General features: G+C 40.1%; 1 long non-coding RNA gene across 1 annotated transcript; it reads right to left on the bottom strand.

Annotated features, from left to right (window-relative positions):
- Positions 1 to 1,125: 1,125 nt before the first annotated feature.
- Positions 1,126 to 2,048, bottom strand: LOC117480730. The gene is made up of 3 exons (XR_004555672.1): positions 1,952 to 2,048; positions 1,354 to 1,418; positions 1,126 to 1,159 (listed from the first exon to the last, which is right to left on the bottom strand). It is a non-coding gene; the product is annotated as an uncharacterized LOC117480730 (long non-coding RNA).
- Between the last annotated feature and the right edge of the window lie 20,243 nt (positions 2,049 to 22,291).

The raw sequence follows: 22,291 nt of genomic DNA, 5'->3' as shown, positions 1-22,291 counted from the left end.
CGTCCACTTTCCCCCGGGTTTTCTCTCCGCTTCTTCAGAATCATCACGCTTCCTTTTCTTCCTCTCCAGTGAGGAATTGATTTGCTTTCTGCATTTTAAGAAGGTTTTTTTTTGTTTTTGTAAGTGTATAATGACGATAAAGGTTTATATTCTATTATATTCAAACAGTACAGACAAAGAGAAGAACACCTACCTTAATCCTGAGGCTACAAAAGTGTCCCACGTCCACTTTCTCCCGGGTTTTCTCTCCGCTTCTTCAGAATCATCACGCTTCCTTTTCTTCCTCTCCGGTGAGGAATTGATTTGCTTTCTGCATTTTAAGAAGGTTTTTTTTTGTTTTTGTAAGTGTATAATGACGATAAAGGTTTATATTCTATTATATTCAAACAGTACAGACAAAGAGAAGAACACCTACCTTAATCCTGAGGCTACAAAAGTGTCCCACGTTCGCTTTCTCCCGAGTTTTCTCTCCGCTTCTTCAGAATCATCACGCTTCCTTTTCTTCCTCTCCGGTGAGGAATTGATTTGCTTTCTGCATTTTAAGAAGGTTTTTTTTTTGTTTTTGTAAGTGTATAATGACGATAAAGGTTTATATTCTATTATATTCAAACAGTACAGACAAAGAGAAGAACACCTACCTTAATCCTGAGGCTACAAAAGTGTCCCACGTCCACTTTCCCCCGGGTTTTCTCTCCGCTTCTTCAGAATCATCACGCTTCCTTTTCTTCCTCTCCAGTGAGGAATTGATTTGCTTTCTGCATTTTAAGAAGGTTTTTTTTTTGTTTTTGTAAGTGTATAATGACGATAAAGGTTTATATTCTATTATATTCAAACAGTACAGACAAAGAGAAGAACACCTACCTTAATCCTGAGGCTACAAAAGTGTCCCACGTCCACTTTCTCCCGGGTTTTCTCTCCGCTTCTTCAGAATCATCACGCTTCCTTTTCTTCCTCTCCGGTGAGGAATTGATTTGCTTTCTGCATTTTAAGAAGGTTTTTTTTTGTTTTTGTAAGTGTATAATGACGATAAAGGTTTATATTCTATTATATTCAAACAGTACAGACAAAGAGAAGAACACCTACCTTAATCCTGAGGCTACAAAAGTGTCCCACGTCCGCTTTCTCCCGGGTTTTATTTCGGCCACACGGATCGTAGTCTCTGGATAAAAGGACAAAGAAACAAAGCAAAGGTCAATCAAAAACTGATTAAATGAATCACCAGATTCTTAGATTCATCCGCCTGTGAAACATCCCCTCTTAGTTTCAGATTTAAGATCTGCACCAGCTGTGTGTAAGTATAAACTATAAACTACTACTAAAATTATTATTTATGAACAGTTGTGTTTTGCCTACTTTTTGATGTCTGGATGATTTCTGTGTTCCTGCTCTTGCTCGATGGTCTGTCTCTCTCCGGGCTGCTGCATTGACAAAAAAACGGGTTTTAATATCTCCAATTATAACTGTAAATATCATATCATATAAAAAATGAATTATTGCTTTAATTATTTTCTTTAAACAATATTTAGAAATGTTGTGTTAAGATATGCAAACAAGGCATTATATCCTTTCAAATTAGCTAGTTTACATTTTCTTGAACAAAAATCTTTCATTATTAAGCAAAAACAAAACATTGACATATTAAATTCAAAGGTTTAACTAAAGGAATTTGTTAATATCCATTAGTATCACTACATAAATCAGAACACACTGTCTAAAGCCATACAATAAATCACATTTTTGATCAATAAACTACACAAACCTCTGTAAAAACTTTCTAGAAAATGGCTTTTAAAGATGTGTAAAGTAATAGTAATATGAAGTAAATGAAACACCTCTGTGTGTAATTTGCACGTTTTCTCTCTACTACACTGATAGAAGACATGTAATAGAAGAAATGTCCTAAAATGGACCTGTGTGTGTACATAAAGATCTCCGGTCCTACAACACTTACCTGTCGTCACCGCGGGGTTTTCTCCTCGATGATTTCCTCAGCGCCTTCCTCCCGGTTCTCTCTTGTTGGCAGGGTGGAGGCGCAGTGCTAACTTGCAGCGGCGGGGACACAGGCTTTATAGCAACAGGCGATTGAGGAGGGGGTTGTTGTTGTTGTTGTTGTTGTTGTTGTTGACTCTCTTCATCGTTTATGGAGAGGCTGTCCGATACCTGGGACGAGATGCCCAGGATGAGGGGGTGTTCTTGGGTCCTGAACCAGGCGGGGGGGCCCTCTGCTCCGCTGGTGGAGGGCGACAGGTTCATCTGACCCCCGTCAAAGCCCTCACTCTGATCCAGGCAGACCTCCATCTTTTCACAGCTGGATTTCACGCTGAAAAGAAGAAGAAAAAACATTGTTAAAACCAACGTTCCGAGTCAGGATGTTACTCCACTTTACAGTACTGATAGTTAGTCGTTTTTGCATGCAGTTATTTCTGAACTATTGCGTCACTTGCACATCTCTCTTGCACTATTTTTATGTTATCTTTACGTCTTCAGTTTTGTTGCAGTGTTAAAGAAGCCTTGGATTTAGGATTTTAATTCTCAGAGCTACACTTTTACTATTGTGCAGACGACAATCAAGTCTTTTGAATCGTATCAGAATCAAAAGTAAATAAGATAATGCATTGGACCCAATCAGCGTGATGCGGCTTCTCTTTCTTGTTGCAGATATTCTACAACAGTTGTAATGAGGACTCACTAGAAGCTGTTCTGGTGGTTTTGAGCGAGGCGGTTCAAGGTGATGAAGGGATGCTGAAGAAGATCGCTGGGGGAAATCCTCCGATCGATGTCCAGGTGAAGCATCTTCTTCAGCAGATCCAGGAACACCTTCCGGTCTTCAGTTTCTGCCACGTTGTCTTCGTCCAACAGGTGGCGGGGGGGTTTTAACTGAATCAGAACAAACCAGGAACATTATAGTTAAACCTCTATTCATCTCGGTGGATCATGGAAACAGATTTACGGCAGATGTTCTCATGTTTAACAGCTCATTTTCAAATAGTATTTCCTACCTTTATTATACCATTCAGCGATTTGAATTGTCTGGCACTTGGGTTGGTTTCTCCAGACTGCTGAACGTTTTAAAGATAAATTATATAGGATTAGGTAACCTGTCTCAAAAGGAAATTAAAAACAGTAAGATATTTTAGTTTAAAAGCAACTCAGTGCTGGTACCTTCAATATCCAACAATGTCTCCCGCTCTTCCTTCTATAATGGAAAAACCAATGCGTGTTGACGCCTTTGACCATGAGACGAGACGGAGGATGACCCTGAGTCTGCACTATATGTCGCAGCTGTTGACAAAACACAAACAAAGTCAGTTACACTTACATCAATATTAGGATTTTCAAATAACATAGAAGTGCTTCAGAAAAGTTTACAAAAAGCCAACGTTTTACGCAGTTACAGTATCTCCCTTTTCAAAGAGGCCCTACTATGCTTTCTAGGGGTTTCCCACCGTTTTTTCTGTTGCATTTTATGGTGAAATACACACATTTGCTCTCTTGCACAGAGGTACAGATCGATACGTCTCTGATGTCTGGGCATAATGTATATTTCTATAACCAGGAAGTCATTAGCTTAATCTAATTTAGGAAACATTTTAAGTAAAAAGTGTTTCTAAGTGAGAGAGCAAGGCTAGCGGTTTGTAGCTGCGGTCAGTCTTTATGCTAAGCTAAGCTACTGGATAATACATTTGAGCGTGGTATTGATCCAACTCCTGGAAAGAAAGTGAAATGAAATGTTTCTTAAAGATATTGTTTAAGCTACCACGACTAATATAAAGTGTTCGCATAATTGTGTGCGTGTGTATCCTGCTTATTATCCCTTCTACATAATAAATTAAAGTTTTGCAGTATTGCTACACCCACCATTTCGTGCTCGGTGTCTCCAGGGTAGAGCACAGCGCCCGCAAACAGCTCCGCGGCGATGCAGCCCAGAGACCACATGTCGATGGCTGACGTTGTGGGGAGTCCTAGGATAATCTCCGGAGACCTTAGAAAAGACAAATAAACATATATCGTTTTAGTTTTGAGTCATTTTACAATTTTTTTGCTATTTAACTTCTTAAGCATTAAAGGTCCCCTATTATACTGTTTTTCATCAATATAGTATAGGTCTCAGATATATACAGAACATGTCTCTGATTGGCTGAAACACCAAACAGATCATTGCAGCATCCCACAATCCCCTCTGTTTCAGCCCTGTTTCAAAAGTGCTGATTCTCTGTCTGTTAGTTTAGATGAAAATAAGGAGCCCCTCCCCACGCCCCTCTGAGAGATATTTGGTTAAAAAGAACACAATGGTGCTCTAGGAGGAGATTCAGGTGATAAGGTGGGGAGGGGGTTACCTTGGTTGGTGATTGGCTAATAGTTACACAAGCCAAAACATCGTTATGACATCATAAGGTGGCCAAAATCTGATCAGCTCATTTTCAGACAGGTTTTTATAGAAATGGATCAGGACAAAAAGAGAGAGAATCTTTGTTCCTGAAACTTTCAGAGTCTCTTTACACAGAGGGGACACATGTTGATGTATAGAAGACATGAACAAGTGGATTTTTTTTGCACAATAGGTGACCTTTAAATCTTCTTCCCCCGCTGCTGGTTTCTCACCTGTAATGTCGTGTCTGCATGTAGTCGCCCAGCTCCGACTGAGCGACGTGACGCGCCATGCCGAAGTCGATCACCTTGATTCTCCACGGCTGCTTCCTGTGGTCCAGCAGCATGATGTTCTGCGGCTTCAGGTCCGTGTGCACGACTCCCAGACTCTGGAGCAGCTGCAGCGTTACGGAAACCTGAAATATAAGATCACGAATAAGTCTTTATGCTAAGCTAAGCTAAGCTACTGGATAATAAACACACATTTGAGCGTGGTATTGATCTAACTCCTGGAAAGAAAGTGAGATTAAATGTTTCTTAAAGATATTGTTTAAGCTACCACGACTAATATAAAGTGTTCGCATAATTGTGTGCGTGTGTATATTTTTATCCCTTCTACATAATAAATTAAAGCTTTGCAGTATTGCTACACCCACCATTTCGTATAATCAGTTGCAAAGATGTTGCTTAATTCTTGCAGGCAGGATATTTCTTATCAGTTCTGTGGAAATGTTCAGATGTTCTCTTGTTTTTCTTTATAAATGTGTGTGTGGAGCATCTAGCGTACCTGGTACAGGATGGGGCGGATTTCGTCCAGCGCCAGCGAGCGGTGAGGTTTCTGATAGAGGAAGTCAAACAGACTCGTGTCCAGGATCTCAAACTCCAGACAGACGTGTGTCCCGGAGACAAACACATCGTTGAACGTCACAAAGTTAAACCTGTCGGAGTCAAACGCTTTGAGCACTTCCATTATCTCCATCTGGGGAACAAACGATTGCATGTTGAGAAAATACATCTTTACAGGGCAAGATGAAATACAGTTAAAATTATGATGGACGTCCATTTGAAGTATTAATAACATAAGAAGTAGATACATCGTTACGTCTACCTAGAGGGTCATTAGTAAGGTTCTGTATTTATACCTCACCCATTTTATCCATTCTTCTTTAAGTATATGAACTTGATTTCCAATTGTCATGCCCATTTTATATATTGCTTTTAAAAGATCCTCCCATTTATAGTTAATTATTGCAACTCTAATGACTAGGAATAAGTGAAAATCTTTATTTATTGTCGTCTAATTGTGTTTTTTGGCAGGAAATGTGGGGTTTTATCTACAGAAATACCCCAAAAAAGCACATTATCTCCAGGATTTTGAAGTTTAATTTGTATTTATTTGACTTTTAGTTGTGTTAAAGTATTAAATAATAATCTTCCACATATATTATTCCCAAGAGTAAGATGTATTTTGAATGTTTCTGCTCTTTACTTCCCAGTCGGTTGATGGTATAATGCAGAAAACGAACTTGATGGTTCATTTGGATTATCACAACCAAACCAATTTAGTTGTTTGTACAAAGCCATGAGTCAGACATCTTAAGCGTGCATGTTATACATTGGTTATAACTTATAATATAATAAATATATTAATATAGATGTGATCAGAGTTGTTCCCTACCTCATTCTTTGCCTCTGGTGTTAAGTTCTTTCCCTTCGCGATCTTCACAGCCACCGTCCTGTTGGTGGCCATCTTTAAGCACTTAACGACTTTCCCAAAGGTGCCCTCCCCCAAAAAGGACTGGATCAGGTATTGGGAGGAGGGGGAGGAGAGGACACCCATGGGTTTGCACACTCCCCCTGAAGGAAAGTAGCATGAGGAGGAGGAGGAGGTGGTGGAGGAGGTGTTCGTCTCTGCATCAGGTGACGGAGTTGAGTTGGGGTCTCTGTAAGACTACAGGAGGAAGAAGAAAGAGTGATTAACACATGAAGTCACATTTTGTCTCATCAAAGTCTTTCTGAACTATACAAAACTAAAATATAGCAAAAAGTCAATACAAATGTCGGCTGATTTCACAATTTGGACAATTCAATTCGTGCTTGAACTATTTTTCAAAAACATCTCAAAATGACATTAAATGACATTTTACTGCTTTTTTAATAAGAATAAACACATTATTTGTTCATTTACAAGCCTTAACTAGTATTCAAGATGGATTGGAAGTTGTTAACTCATCTTGTTAGTGAAATATATTAACATATTACAAAAAAACAAGTGCTTTAATGTACAGTCAATGCGAAAAAAGTGGGACTCATTGACAATTCGGATGTTTCTTTTCTTGCTCCTGCTATTTTTTTGTTTGTTTTTCACGTCTTTGTTAACAAAAACAACATTCAAATTACATTTAACTGTTTTTTTTGATAAGACTAAACTGAATTTGATGAATTAAAAAACCTAAAATAAGGTGCAAGATGAAGTAGAAGTTGTTAAATCTTCTTGTTAGTGAAAAAAAGTGTGATACAATGGGATTATAAGAATATATTTTAACATAAAATCGAATTTCTTTGTAAGAAAACTATTATTTTTATGTATTTACTACCAGATTTGATCAACTCACCATGTTGTCACTCGTGTTACTAATCGTGTTTGAAAGTTTTGTTGAGATGAACAAAGTTGAAGTTTCTCCTGGTTGTGTTAACCCGACTGAAGACAGAGTCCAGGTCCAGCCGGAAGCTTCCTTCTCCTGAACATTCCACGGCTTTGTTACGTCACATTCCAAATGGAATCTTAGTTTGGAATGTTCCGGTTGTCATAGCATCGAATAATTCTAAATTAGAACAATGGTGGCTAAAGGTTTTGGAATGTTTATATCGCTGCTAACAAACAATAAAATGACAATTAATAACTATTTGTAATTAATAACTGTGCGACTGTGGCTGTGAGGGAGTGCGTTTGTTTCCACCAGAAGGTTGTGGGTTCGATCCCAGCATTGGCACATTGTGTTTTTATATTTGTATTGTTTTTTAAAGTGCAGCGCGTTTCTTCTAATGGAAATGTTTTGGTCCGTTGTTACGTGTTTGCCTCTGTCAGCCACCGTACAGGGATTGTAAATGAAGGAACTGTAAAATAAATATACATGCATAATAAGACGTACAAAATATTTAACACTAGTTTAAAAACCTTAGATTTGTATACAATAAGACAGAGATGAGCCTGTGATTGTACAAATCTATTCTTAAAGGTCCCATGTCATGCTTTTCCGTCCCCTTGTGTGTTATGAAGGTTTTTATGTAAACGGTCTGCAGAGTCACAAACCCTCAAAGTACACCCTGTAGCGAGTAAATCTCTAACACAGAAAAGACCTGTCTATGCTGCCCCAGAACGCCTCGTTGGAGATTTCTCTTTTTCTTCCTGGGTACAGTGACGTGCCCATACCCAAATGGACCAATCCGTGGAGCCGTTACGTTAAGTCCGCGGAGCCGTTACTTTAAGTCCGTGGATTGGTCCAAATTGACCGGGGGCAGGAGCTCCAACAAGCCGTTTAGGACAGAGAGTGAATACACTATACAGAGATGCTGTATGAGAAACCAATGCGATTTTAGTAGACCTCAACAATGGAATTATGATCAGTAGAAATGGCCATGACATGGGACCTTTAAATATCTACCACATTCGTGCTGAAACACAAATAATATTATTTTTGATAAGTTATTAATTAATCTCTGAGCCGGAAAAAAATAAGATTTTAGGTGCATTATTGTTGTAAGTGTATTTAAGATAATTTAGTAATTGTCTTTCTAATGCTTTTAGACATAATTGTTGGTCCTTGTCGCTCACTGTACCTCGGATGGAGTGAGACAAAGGACAATGAAAGACAACAGCTCTGAGGAGGAGGAGGAGGACAAAGAGGAAGGCAGCGTGGGAGGAGGGAGACGTCTTGAGCGGCTCCTTCAAGCTCATGAACTGCTGGCCTACTTTAGCCTTCTCCATTTTTTATGACACACACACGCACAGTGTTCATAAAGCACATATACACACACACACACAGTCAGGGGCGTCGCCTGGACCTGAAAACATTCGGGGCTTAGCACTACACTACAGTGGCATTTTTCACTGCAACACTCCCCACACGCACACACACAGTACACCCGCGACTGTTACAATGAAGGCTCGATAATCAGCTCACGGCATATAGGCAGGGGTAAAGTGGTATTTTTTATGAGTGGGGGGCTCACCTCCTCGTGGGGGGTCTGGGGGGATGCTCCCCCGGGAAGATTTTTTTTTTTAAATATTGAAGTTAAATGCATCAATCTGGTGCACTTTGAGAGCAAAATGAAGAGATCTATGGATACCTCTCTCAACACCCATATGAAGCAGAACTGTAAACAGATGTACTTTTTCTTTATGGATATTTTACTAATCACTCCCCTTTTAAACTCTATTCTTGTTTTACTGCCATATAGTATTTCATAACTGTTTTTCCTTTATTCTCTTTTTTTTAATAACTATAATGATCATATGAAGGTGTGCCGCGGAAATAATCTTTTGAATAATTTGTGACCAAACCGTTTGAGACCCACTGAGATAACTTAGACTAAAGTTAACTATCTAAACACTCAGAGAGTCCTTTAGCTCACCTGAGTCTCTCAGTCTGAGAGGAGAGGACTCTCCTCCAGCTTCTTGTGGAACAAACAGCTCCTTATGTCCGTTAGTGCAGCTAGCTAACCAGATGCTAACAACACGGTCCATGCTGACACCGGTCTCTCCCTCCCCCTCTCTCCCCCTCTCTCTCTCTCTCTCACATGCGCTATTGCCACACACACACACACAGAGCCGAGCTTGAATGACACACGTTTATTTCCATGCAACTCTCTGATTGGTCTGGTGTCATGCCTCTGTTGCATTCACTGAACACGGGAAATTACAGTGCTGCCGTCCTCTCTTGTGTCATGATGAGGTTCACGTAAAGCACGGTTAATGTATTATATTATTGAGGGAGAATTGTCCGGGGCTACAGAAAAAACATTCGGGGCTAAAGCCCCGGATGCCCAGGCCAGGCGACGCCACTGCACACAGCCATCACAATGCAATGTAGTGAGACTGCAACCTGTAAGTGTGACATGGACACAAACACATGTAACCCTCATAAGCATGCAGACTCTGGGAAATGTAATCTATGAAAATGTGCATGAACACACAAACAACCTGCAGTATTGACACATTAGAAGTGTTTTAGGGTCAGCTGTCTGTGCAGGTGTACTCTCTCTATATATATATCTATTGGTCAATACGGACATTTCAGAGCACACGGCTGTTAAGCAGAATAGTGCTCATTGCTAAGGAGGATCAAGAGAGAGAAGGAAAGAGGTACAGAGACAGAGCTCTGGACGTCAGAGAAATCTCCAGAAGAAGGCAGACAGGAAGTAAACACCAACAGGAACACGGTATGGGCTCTGGCATTATTTAGGACTTGTTAGTGGAAGAGAAACTGTGGACAGACTTGGACAGTTACAGAAAACATCGATCAGTGCTGCCGTTCATTTTAAGTTACGTTGATGTCACAGTTCCAGCCTTGGTACGCAGCGGAGCGGTGGATTGTTTCCTTAGCGGTAGCTCAATAAAATAATTTCGATTAATAATAGGAGTCAAGTCTTTGGTTTATTTAGTATGTGGCCGTGCACCGCCTCGCTGCACATTATCCCTTACGTATGTGATGTTTATGAATGAAATATTTATACTTTGTACATCCATTTACTCTCACTCAGGTGTGTACATTTTGATTAGCTTCTACCCAGTTCACGTTTAATCATACTTAACATTTGGGCAGCCAACTGGCCCCTACATTACGCACTACTGACACAAAACAAAACAAGCTACCAGGATGCTCTTTTTGGGAGGATATGATGGAAACCATGACAAAGAAAAAGAGATGCAGCTACAAATCTGGCAAAGTATTTACTCATGTGTTAAGCTGGTGGAGGGCAATTCCTAGCATGTTTTTTGTGTCACATGCAAGACTGTATTTATACGCTAATGGTTTCAATAGAAAGGTCATATGGAGATCATATCAAAATCTAAAGTGCCTCTCATCATCATGTCCTACATTGTCCCACACAACCCTACCACCTGTGGCCTGTTGGCACTGTTGGAGTAGAATACCTCTGCTACGCGCCGTTCGTTGGATGAGGCTGGATCTCTATTAAATTAAGAAAGGAATTGAAAACACCGGAATCAAAGTTATAACAAATTATCTGAGTTTACTTCTAGTAGGAAACCAAACACATATACAAGTTATACAGAGTACTCCGGGTACCCCGGGCTTTTAGGTCTGTGATGCGAAGCGGATAAATGTGTCGGGATCAAACCAACTCATCAAACCAAAAAGAAATTGGACTTCAGGTCTGTGATGCGAAGCGGATACAGATATCGGGATCAAACCACTCACCAAACCCAAAAGCAATTTTACACACACAAACGTCAGTATTTCTATCTGTCTTTGGGGCGGAGATTTGTCGATTCTTCCTTCCCACTTTTCTCCCAAGCGAATTAGAGAACCCCTGGGGAGGAGCTGTTTAAGCTGACCACCTCCCCCAAGTGTCCTGACTGGCTGGATTCCCTTCTGGTCTGGTTCAATCAGAGTTCGGACCATAAAGTTCCATAAGGTCAAAAGTCAATGTTTATCTTTACCTTATCTTACTCTACATTCCTTTCCCAGGGGATATTTTCACCTAACCTTCCCTCCTTCCGACATTTAAACTCTTCCTCACCTATTTAATGATGTGTCTTTAACGACTTAATGACCGCATCTGGCTTTTAGGGATGATAAGGATGTTGGTGTGTTGAAACACAGAATCTCTGAGCCAGTGAATTTAAAAGTGAGAATAACATTCTTTTTCTAAGTGATTATCTAAAACAGTTCAAAATAATACATGTTTACTTCAATATAGTGTAGAATCATATCTTCTTACTTCAGCACCTGGTCACCCTAAGTAAGAGTGTCAGGGATGGTAACAGAAAAAAAGCAAACAGCAAGAAAAAAACACTGAGAACGCTTGAGTTGTAAAGTGTAAAGCTCATCAGCAGTGGCAGATTCAGCGCAGATGTTGGAGCCCTGAGGGAGCGGCCATTTTAATTATGAAACATTCTGGGGAAAGAGAGTGTGTGTGTGTGTGTGTGTGTGTGTGTGTGTGTGTGTGTACACACTCTTTCCCCAGAATACACACACACACACACACACACACACACACACACACACACACACACACACAATATATATAGATATGCTCACGTATGAACATATAAAGCCACAACAGGCTGCTTAACAAGTCTTTAAATTGAAGAAGAGGGGAAGAGCTAAGGACTTCAAATGCTGATTGGTATTTTTATTTGTATAAATAGTCCCAGATATATTAAAACATATATCTTTCCTTTGTTGATTTATTTACTCTCTACACAAGCAGGGGGGCTGCATGAGGAAGAAGTTAAAAGGATGGATGCAACTGGAGAATATAAGGGATTGACTGAGCAAATACAGCTGAGGGAAATAAAATATGTAACTGTTGTCTATCGAGAAAACAGAAAGTAGTTCATCTTATGATCTGCAAAAAATTATCGCAAGATAGGGTTTTTTTTAATATAAAATTCATCCAAATAATTAAATGTACATGCACAGTAATAATACAATCTTAACGTGACACAGAAGCAATGTCATGTGACACGTATGAAGTGTTTAAATTAGGTTTAATTTGCTTTTAACACCTCTTAAATGTGATGCATGCTGACATAAGAACTCCATATTTTCAGCCACACATGATCTGATTGTTTGCCAAATACTCACGTGAGAGTAAATCTCAGCAGACACCTGTCAATCATGTTCCTCTCGCTGTCTGCCTCATTCTTGTCAGGCAAGGAAAAGACAGTCAAAACCTGGAGGAAAATGAAAAACAATATCTAAATATAGAGAGATCTGACACCGGCATGACTGCACATTGTGAAAAGAGACTCTTGAAGGTCAGGGTTTGTGTCAAGTCAAAATGCCCTTGTGTAAAACACTTGACCCCTACTTCCTCACTCGCTGTCAGACGTGTTTTCAGAAGAAGCATCGGCAAAATGTAAATAGGGGATAGGGGAAAGTCGAGGGCAGCAACAAGAGCTGAGAGGTTTGAAAGTCAGATCTAGGACTCTTTCCAATTTGGAGGAGTTTCCTTTCTGGGACAATAAAGTATATCTGTTGTGTAAGATCAAGTTCTCTCAAAAGAAATGTAAAGAAATTCGCTAACACTTTATATTAAGGTACACAAATTCACCATCAACTAGTTGTTAATTAACATGCATATTAGCAGTATATTGGCTCTTTATTAGTCAGTATTATACACTTATTAATGCTTTATTCTATATGACTATATTCTACAAGTAATAAGTCATTAGTTAAGAGTTCTAATTAGTGCTTATTTATTGTAAGGAAGAGTTTTGGTCTTAATATGCTCTGCTCAATATGGGCCTAATAAGGCAGTAGTACCACAAGAATAGTAATTCTCCCATAATAACACTAATATGATCTATTCTTATGTAACAAGACATGAAACTATAAGTGTTAATTGTGTCAAAATAACAAAAAATGTGGTATTTCTAACTCAGAATTCCCTATTTTAAAGTGAAGTCTTATTCATAACAAATAAGCTAGTAGTTTGACTCTAATATGTTAATTAACAACTAGTTGATGGTGAATAAGTGTACCTTAATATAAAGTGTTACCAAAACATTCAAATAAACCTTTAAGTCAACATGCCTACCTGAACAAACGTGTGCACAAAGTGTGCTTCACAATGAGTCTCGCAGAAGATACTAGCTAGAGTATTAGCAGTAGCCATGGTCATTGTTTATGTTCATAAATATACTTTTTAAGGAGTGATTTTTGAGGGATGCCCCAAGGAACAGACCAGTGTTGCCAACTTGGTGACTTTCCCCAAGTACTTTTCTTAGCAAGTTTTGAAGCTAACACTGCTAGCTACATCAATCGGTTAGCATCATCGGCCTGGGTTTTCTGGTTTGATAATTAAAAAAATGTGACTTACTCTTGTTAGCTTACCCAATTGTACTTATCCAAGCTTTAAAAGGAAATGTATAATAACCAGTAGTTCTATACAGTAATAGTAAGGTGTCTCTAAAAAAAAGGATTAGATAGATAGATAGATAGATAGATAGGTAGGTAGGTAGGTAGGTAGGTAGGTAGGTAGGTAGGTAGGTAGGTAGGTAGGTAGGTAGGTAGGTATGTAGGTAGATAGATAGATAGATAGGTAGGTAGGTAGGTAGGTAGGTAGGTAGGTAGATAGATAGATAGATAGATAGATCGGTATATAGATCGGTAGATAGATAGATAGATAGTACTTTATTGATCCCAATTTGGGAAATGTTTGCGTTGCAGCAGCGTAAGAGAAATTAAGACACAAGAAATAAACAGTCCAAAATATTTCTGAAATAGAAATAAAATAAAAAATGGCATCCCTCTCCATGTTAGCATTACTAGAGGAATGCCTGTTGGTCGGCCTTTACTAACGTATTTTATGTTGTAGAACAAAATAAGGAAATCTTGTAAACTTGTGTTAACCTCAGACTTTATTTCAGGCTTCGAACCAAAAACACAACTTCGAGACGAGAAAACCAGAAGTGGTAACATGCTGACTCATGCTATTTGTTTTTAATCACCTTCTCATTAGTCTTCACACTAGCGTTTGTCCCAAAGGTGATCATGTAATCATCTTAGAACTTATCATGTGTAAATGTTACGACTGGGGCACACACAAAAATGATAGGACCCAAATGCACGACTCCAGACAAAAGATGATTCAAAAAAGGATTTACTTGTGGTGATATTACAATATAATACAAAAACGCTCAAAAGACTTCTCAAAAGCTAACCTAAATTCACTGTAGCACAGAACACAACTGGCTGACAGGCATCACAAGAATCAAAACGATCTGGCACTTGGCACAGAGAAAACAGGGAATAAATACACATACAAGGGACTCCACAGGTGCAAACAATAAGGGCGGGGCAGGTAATCAGGTCAATTGGCACACCTGACCAGGTAGGAGTCAAACTACCTGAAATTAGAGAAGGATCTCACAAAGTAAAACAGGAAATGACAGACAACAAAAAAGGGTTGGCAGACGCGGACTTGACAATATGAACTAAACAGAGAAATAATACTAACAAATCTGGCGAGACACAACAGTAAATCCGTTCACATAAGCATGAAGGCAGTCACAGTATTGATAGCATCACTGCTTGAACAGGAGAAATTGATTATTATTTCTTCATAAAACAGGGATCATGAACCCAGCTCATTGTTTGTGTAGCCCCGGGTGAAAATAAAGCAGAGTTACAGAGGTGTGAAAGCCAGGCAGCCTGAGGCAGTGTTCTGCCCAGGGCACAGCAGATATGATGAGCTTGTTATCTGTCTTATTTACTGGCTGGTGCGAAGTGCTCCCGGGGCGTTCATCACCTCTCCCGTGCATTTTCATGATTGTGCTCTGTAATTTCAAGGCCCGAGGTAGTACCTTTTTACTACTTTGCTCTGCTTCTCTCTTTATATCTCCACATGTCTCTCAGTCCACTCTTATTTTTTCAGGAATCCCATTTAGTATTTCAGGATTGCTGTTTGATCAAAGGTTAGCACATGACCCAAAGAAAATAGAAATTTCGGATAGCTTTTTATTCATAATCCAGTCCAATTTAACCAAAAGAATATGACTGCAAGAACATTTTGTTACACAACAACAAGCAAAAGCAAGAAATGGACAACAAGTAAAATCAAAACAAGACATTTTAATAAATGTAAATTAGATGCATTATTAGAATAAACAAAGACAATATATTTGCAGGTTCTTTAAGTCCTTTATCATACTGAATGATCCGTAACATTAAAGGCGACCATTTTTCAAAGGACCTAGTTTTTTGGAAATGAGTAAGAGGTGGTTTGTCCACTAATCAGAATGTGCAAATTCAAAGAACACTATTTGTCCCCAAGGGCCAATTTGTAGAGCTTACAAGACTTGCACATTAAAAGTAAACACAATATAAGACAAAATTGCAAAACAACTTAAAAAAGCTTTTTGGTTTTTTTATCAAAAAATGCATGCAGGTCAGGTTAATGCCTCATGTTGAGTCAAACCCTAATTCTCCCTATAATTAGGCCCTGGCTTATGAATGGCATTGTATAGTGTTGCCATGTGGTTCTGCAAATGGCTGAAAGATATTGTAATGTAAATGCAAACCGTTTAGAAAATCACAAAATACTTCCAATATGAGATGTTGTGCAATGGAAATGAAATGAAACGAAACCAGCTATTTCTTATTTGAAGTTGTATAGTCTCCTTCCCATATCTCTGCCCATATCTCTACAGAGACAGAGAAGTCTACACAGATTTTTTCCCATCATAGTATACATCCAAATGCTTAATGTTCTTCAATTATTTTCTAACGGTTCTTGTGACCTTTTGTAAAGACAATCCTTAGGGAATTTGTATTGAATAAATTGTCCTTGCCTCTGGGTTGACCCTTAACCCAACTTTATTAAAATGACTTAATCATTTGAATCATAAACCTCTAAGCTAAGGAGGTGACGACAGTTTGACCATGTCTTTTTTGGAGGAAATACATCGCTTGCATGCACAAAGCCTTCAACCACACAGAGGTGTATTTTCCTCATCATTTTCTCCAGACCTGGTTGAATCTGCTAAAATGCTTGCTGCTTTGTCTGCTCAGTCGAGTGATGCTGCGTTTTTGGCAAATAAATGAACCCCATACCTGTATTTGTGAACATTTGTTTTTTTCTGAATGCATCTGGGCATATAGCTTTTTCAGTGGAAAAGGAGGCTGGCAGGTGGAAGCTGGAAGTCAGCCACCATTGTTATTATGACTACACTGTCCACGATCATGTGTTACACCTTTCGACTGTTGTCATCATAACAACGGACCGGCGCAAATGTCACCCGGGCTCTGTCAGGGGAAAACTGTTTCCATCGCAACAGGATCTTTTATCCTCTTTTGCCGATTGAGTGGTGTACTTAATGCTTCTACCAACAAAACATGATGTCAGGGAACAGCCAACACACACACACACACACACACACACACACACACACACACACACACACACACACACACACACACACACACACACACACACACACACACACACACACACACACACACACACATACACATTATTGTTAACTCTCCCTCCCTTTTCATACCAGTGAGACCCTCTGATGACCCCACCAGTCACAGTTCACCAGGAAGTGGAGATCTATGACCCCACCATACTAATGCCCTATGCTGTTTCCCTGGCAACCAGAGGGACAGATTTACAACACTTACAGGTCGGTATGAGCGTGCACACATGTGTGTATTTATGTGTGTATGACGACAGGGTTTAGAAATGGAATTGCATTCAGGAAGATTGTATTTGGTGTGCATTATGTAATTATTATGAGGAGATAGAAACGGGGAAGCAGCATTACAAGATGGTTAGAAAGTGACAGTGATGTTGCCGTGGTGATGATAAAAGGAAAAATAATAGCGGAGAAACGCTGGGCCAGATGCGATTCACTAAGCAGGTGGATTTAACCCTCAACACTCCACCACAGGATACTGAGGGTTAGTAAACACACACAAACACAGTTGGAGTCACGGTCCTCATCTGTCAACCAGATGCCCGCTAACATACCCCGCTCTGAGATAGTCACATGACCCTGCCCCTCCCTGCACACCTGTCTCTCATTTAGTCCCAGAGTGGATTCTCTAAACCTGTTAGTGTTTGATGTCTGTGATCTGTATTTGATTTTGTTTACCTCTTTGGACTGCCTTCATGTTGTGATACTATAAGCCTTTTTATATGTGGAGTAAGGACTAAGATCTTTAACTCAAGTATAAGTAAATACTGTAACACTGTTAACACATACTCTGTTGCAAGTAAAAGTCCTGCTATAAAAATGCTACTTAAGTGTCAGTTTGTAAGTACTATCAGCATCAGCATGTACTTAAAATCACAAACATTGAAACACATTTTGTAAGTTTATTGAATTCTATGCTAAAGCTTCATTTGTGAGGAAACAAGTCACTTTAGTACGGACGGTGGCCCTGAAGTGCAAGACACCACAGCATTTCACAAAACACTACAGCATTTCAGAAAACACCACAGCATTTCAGAAAACACTACAGCATTTCAGAAAACACCACAGCATTTCAGAAAACGCTACAGCATTTCACAAAAATGCGTTTCACAAAAATGCGTGTTTTCTGAATGGAATCGGATCGATCAGGCTAAACTAACCTGTAGCTGCTCCGTCCACACTCACAACAACGTCATACAGACATAAATAAAGCAGCGACTGTATTCGCCATGACATAGACAGTCTGTGGTTTGTACATGTTTAACTTTTGTCCAGTTTCTGAACAGATATGAGGAGCTGTGAGTTCTGAGTGTGTGCTAACAACAGCTAATGGCTGATGTGTTGGGACATGTTACACGGTCGGGTGCTGACCAATCACGAAGCGTAATTTCTTGACTGGCAGCAAAAACAACCAATCACAGCAGTGCTTCTCTGGCTGGCTCTGTCCAATCACAAACAAGAAGTGTTCTCCCTAAAGGAATACCCTTTCCGTCCAATGTGAAATGCTGTGGTGTTTTGTGAAATGCTGTGGTGTTTTGTGAAATGCTGTGGTGTTTTGTGAAATGCTGTTGTGTTTTCTGAAATGCTGTAGTGTTTTCTGAAATGCTGTGCTGTCTTGCACTTCAGGGCCACCGTACTTTAGCTCCCTAATGAATATAGCGGAGAAAACATAATTCTCCCTCAGATTTGTAGTGAAGTAGAAGTAGAAAGTGGTATGGGTATTGCATAATTATGTGTACTTAAATGCTGTACTTGAATATATGTACTAAGTTACATTTCACTTTCTTTGTCTAAAATAGTTTTGATTAAACCGCCAACCTGCTCTCCTCTTTTCGTTGTCCCAAATGTGAATAGTGACGCTTTTCCCATTTTCCCACTTGACTACTTCCTCTTACATCTCTCTTTTTTGCCCGTCTTATGTAAAGATGTAAGTGTTGAGTCCAGCTCATGTTGTGTTTCTACCGATGAGAGGGTACTGCAAGAAGGGAGACATCTCCAGTTTTCCCTCACTCGCTTTATCGCCATCCCTTGTTCTCATAGACACTTACATAGACATTCTCATTCAATGTACACTTACACCGGCTGCACACAATAAATGGATTAAGTACTTTATATAGCAATATGCTTCTGCCTTTTCTGTTCAGTCCATTAGAGACTTGACTTGATTAGTGGGCTATCTAACACACACACAATCATAAAGTAATGTTGATATTCCATTAGCTGTATAGGATAACAAATATTAAGGTGTGTGTTTGTTGGTATAACAGGTCAGACGACTGCTCTTAAATGTCTCCCCTGATTCATTCAAGCTTTAGTTTATTGTGCAGTCAGCTTCCTGGGCATTCAAATCTAACACACTCTCACTGTGTTGCAGTCCTGTAATGCTTTTGGAAAATCGATAAATGTTTTGTGTAGTTTTTACGCCAGGCTCTGAGAAGTTTGGCCAGCACCCAAACAGGGATAAACAATTAAGCTGAATATTTACGTGCCAGGCAGTCTAATAAAAGGAGTTGATTATAGAACGAACTGATACAGTTGGTGGAGTGCTACACATATCGTCTCCAGGGAGCTGGCTGCTGTCGAGAGTAAATACCCTGTCAGTTTTTCCCATAATGCAATGAGAACTCGTTTTTGCTTTTGTTTCTTGATATCACCCGCTTGTGTGTTACTGTTCTTAACCTTGTCGATCATGGTTCAGGTTTCTGTGCAGGTAAAGGCAGTGAGTCCAGGGCATACCCCTGTCACCATCACTATAGAAGAGTACTGGTACAATATAAGCTCCATGGCAACACTGCACGCCCACACTCCCCGCAGGCTGCGTTCAGGGGACATGCCTCTGTGTGTGTGTGTGTGTGTGTGTGTGTGTGGTGTGTGTGTGGTGTGTGTGTGTGTGTGTGTGTGTGTGTGTGTGTGTGTGTGTGTGTGTGTGTGTGTGTGTGTGTGTGTGTGTGTGTGTGTGTGTGTGTGTGAGAGAGAGCGTGTGAGAGAGAGAGTGTGAGAGTGTGAGAGAGAGAGAGAGAGAGGTGGAGTAAGAGAGCAGAGGCTGTTAATTGATCTATTTTTCAGGCTGTTCAGTTGAATCAGGATGAAGGACAGAGACACGTTTTTTTTAATGAAACCACGGGGGCGTTGTGCTCTGCTTCCTCCCCTGACAGGACTTTTTCTGTTGCCTCTTGGTCGGACATAACTCAGCTACCTGTAACTCCTCTGATTTCTATCCTCACAGCCCGGCCCGGTGTCAGTCATACGTTCAATTACCAATCGACTCTTTATTTTTCTCTGTCTGTGCTTTCTTCTTTTCTAGGTTTCTGTGTCTGAGGCATTGACCTTTGTCAGAGTGTAACGCCTCATTGTATATGTAGCAGGTCCCATGTTTTGACCTCTGGCCCCGAGGAGCAGGATGTGCACAGGCTGAAGGTGGAGACAGTCAGCCAATTTAGAGTCCAATGGGCAGCAGCATGCCAGAAGTGCTACCTGTCTCTCTCTCCTGTTGGGACTCTGGTATGTGGTTCAAGTCAAAATATATTTTTAGCATCACAGCCGTACTCTACAGTTATCTCTTAACATCATCACTCTGGGTGCATTATTATATGAACTGTGTGTCTGTCCAGCAGCCACCTGGTGTTTGTCATTATTGAATATTCAGGCCTCTATCTACCAGCTTTAAAGGAAGAGAAGTGGGCTGTAGATCCCCTGTTTCTCCCCCTCCCATCTTCTTCTTTTTCTTTCTCCATCTGTACCAAACCCTGCCCTCAGTCCCAGTATCCCAAAAGCACAGCAAGTTTCCTCATTCTTTTCTCCCTGCTCCACGCACGCACGCACGCACGCACGCACGCACGCACACACACACACACACACACACACACACACACACACACACACACACACACACACACACACACACACACACACACACACAAACAGAGGATTACATTTGAATTTCTTATTCATTCGAACTGCTCCCCCCTCCCCCCTCTCTCTCTACCTTCTTCCATCCCTGCCCAGTTACTGAAAGGGATGTCGGTTTCCATAGTGACTGTATGTGTCTGTATCAGAAGGGAGTTTCCTAACACGCACCAGAAAGGATGGCGAGCACAGGGAGTCACAGAAACACACATGCATGAATTGGGGAAACTGTTGATTAGCAATCAGTATGTCTTTCACACTGGCTTCATTTTTAATGAGCTTGGTGAAAGCTGTTGATTTGGTGATTCTAACAGGAAGAGGCTTCAGCGTTTTTACAAATAGGGCATTTAAGTCAAATGGATGTTGTTGTGACACATGATGTAATGTGAAGAAAGTGACTTATATTGCCCAGCTGCAATATATTGATCAACAAGGTTTGTACAGGGTTTACATTGTTTTTAAGGATGAATGAATACAGTATATTATGGTCATTACATGGTGTCCTATTTCACAATTTGAAAATGAACATTTGTGTAGATAGATACAAGTTGTGCTTTATTTTCCAGCATTTCTGGTTGCTGTTTGTTTCTCACTTTCCAGAGGAATGTAGGTCATGTGGACGGAGACTGTAAATTGGCTATTTTTGTGAGTGTGTTTGTGTGTCCTCTGTCTTCCACCAAATGCATTCAAAGCTACAGGCTGTCGAGACCTGGAATAGGAATAAATGGGTATAAAATAATACAAAAATAAATAGACTGGACGAATAAATGAGGAAACTAAATGGATCTCTGTGTGACAAAGCATAATTTTCTTTTTTTTTGCAGACATCACAATCAAATAATTGCTCAAAAACAAAATGTGTTGACTTTCTTTTTTGTGTAATCTACCATTTGAAATATGTATGAGATTACTCATGAAATACATTTATTCTGACTGCAGAACTTTTCTGACATTGGTAATAATCCATTGGCCGCCTGTGTAAACACACTAGCAATTGGCTAACCAAAACAACTGAGAGGCATCTGGCTGGTGATTATATGTATATTTACATTTTCTGAGCCTCTCTTCCATGCAAACAATCGACAAAAGCCTTAACACATTATCAGTCTCATCCATTAGGAGCTCGACTGCAATTAGCCAACACCAAGTGTGCTCAAACACTCTCAGTAGGTAGGAACAGCCTGTGTTGACATCTCTCTGCCACCCTGTTTTTCTCCTTCCAACTTATTCCCCTCTATCACGCTATTCACTGCTTTGCTAATGATCTGAATACATATTTTTGATAGATTTATTCCGATGTCCATCCACCGCCTCTTGTACCTTTCTCCTCTCTGTTTCCTCCATATAGAGCTGCAGGTAAGAGGGTTTGACCAGAAGGGGGTGCAGCTTGACGTCCTCCCCTCCTTCCCAGTGACTCCTCTTCATCTCCCTAAATGTTCTTTCACACTTGGTGCTGGCAGACACACTCACAGCGTGCAGACTATTTAAGCTACATGGTCAGAATAATTCATGCAGGAAATGATCACAGCCACAGGAATGATTAATTTCGAGCGGTGACAAGCTGACATGACTGATCGCCAGGCTTTTAATACTCGCGGCCATTCAGGGATAGCATCCATCACAGTGACCCTAACTCCTGCAGAGGTGTGTGAACTGTGTGTGTGTGTTCCTGTCTGTTTATGTGCATTCAGTGTGTGTGTATATTTAAGCATAGTTTTACAAATGTATCTAGATGGTGAAAGATTTGCAGCAAAGCAGACCCAACCTAAACTATAACAACCAACCATGATGTAACCCACCAGAGACACACTTACACTTACACTTCATCATATTTGTATCCTT

Source organism: Trematomus bernacchii, unplaced genomic scaffold (genome assembly GCF_902827165.1).
Source record: "Trematomus bernacchii unplaced genomic scaffold, fTreBer1.1, whole genome shotgun sequence".
Taxonomy (NCBI): domain Eukaryota; kingdom Metazoa; phylum Chordata; class Actinopteri; order Perciformes; family Nototheniidae; genus Trematomus; species Trematomus bernacchii.
The sequence above is the reverse complement of the archived record's forward strand: the minus strand, read 5'-3'. Positions and strand labels throughout refer to the sequence as shown.